This window comes from Myxine glutinosa, chromosome 5 (assembly GCF_964187855.1).
Source record: "Myxine glutinosa chromosome 5, kmMyxGlut1.1, whole genome shotgun sequence".
NCBI classification, from domain to species: Eukaryota; Metazoa; Chordata; class Myxini; order Myxiniformes; family Myxinidae; genus Myxine; species Myxine glutinosa.
The window spans coordinates 77,805,480-77,806,727 of NC_136265.1; the positions used below are offsets into that span (position 1 = coordinate 77,805,480).

The 1,248-nt window shown below is 40.8% G+C and overlaps 1 non-coding gene across 1 annotated transcript; it reads right to left on the reverse strand.

Moving 5' to 3' along the window:
- Positions 1–321: 321 nt before the first annotated feature.
- On the reverse strand, positions 322–508 carry LOC137430425 (U2 spliceosomal RNA). The gene has a single exon (XR_010985067.1). It is a non-coding gene; the product is annotated as a U2 spliceosomal RNA (small nuclear RNA).
- Positions 509–1,248: the final 740 nt, after the last annotated feature.

Below are 1,248 nucleotides of genomic sequence, written 5' to 3' on the forward strand. Positions count from 1 at the left end.
ACGAATGAGCACAGAGAAGGTAATGTCTTTTTTTTTTGTTTTTTTGAGTTGAGATTTACATAAGGAAGTAGGCTTTGGGGTGGAAAGACTGCGAAAACAGAGAACGAAAGTTATTGGATCACAAACGACAGGCGCTGAGAGAAAAACAAAGCCTCAAGGTTGTACAGTGTACACTGTACAGGGCCTCGAGACGACACTAATTAACGCGATTTTCAATACAGGTATGAAAGATTTGCACCGAAAATCTTTGACGGGACAATATACGTACATACACCATAAAAGAAATACAGTTATAACGAAAATACAAATTGGAACAATGACTTAACTTCGATTTCGATGGAGAGCGTGGAGACCTGCGAAAAAACGAACCGTCGCCAGCAAGACCGGAAACGGAAGTCAAACGGAAGTCATTTAATAGACTAGTCCCGCATTGCGGGACTTATCAACTATTAAACTGATAAGAACAGATTTATTAACATCAATCTTAGCCAAAAGGCCGAGAAACGATGAGTGTAGGTGTCGGTGACATCAATCTTAGCCAAAAGGCCGAGAAACGATGAGTGTAGGTGTCGCTGACACCAAAACTGACGAGAATAGAACCATGTTCCACACCTTGAGTTCAAGGGATAACAAGATTTAATGATGAACCAATATCACAGCGCTGTGGAGGGTGTAAGAGTCATACCATTCACAATTGAACAGCATGGCCACATACACTCCTAGAAAATTGGCAACCAAGAGTTTCTTTATATACACAAAATTATACAAAAAATCTCCGCTGAAAAATGAGCACGGACAAAGGAAAACTGGCTCGACATTGACATCTCCCACCGAAACCCTATCTTCTTTGGCATGGGGAGAAAGAGCACAAGAGCACCGTGACATTCTCAAAACTTATCTTCCATGTTGGCTTTTGGTCAAGGACAGACAGACGCGTTTTCACGAGGGGGTCTAACGGAGCAAGCGGTTTCACTATCTTTCTACATTTTTTGGCACAGTTGGACAATAAAACATAGTTTAAAAAGCAAGAGGGAACATAGTAAGCTTAATCCTTTTCACAAAGCAACCATTATTAAATGCAAACCACAATTACATAAGGCACAATAAAAGGCATGATCTCGACATTTGTTTGTCTATGTGTGTGTGTGTTCATTTTAAGACCTACGGGGAAAAAAGAGGAATTAAAGAGTGAAGGTGAGTAGTGAGTTGGTTTTGGCTGTTTCACCAGAAGTTGCTGCCAGATCTTGC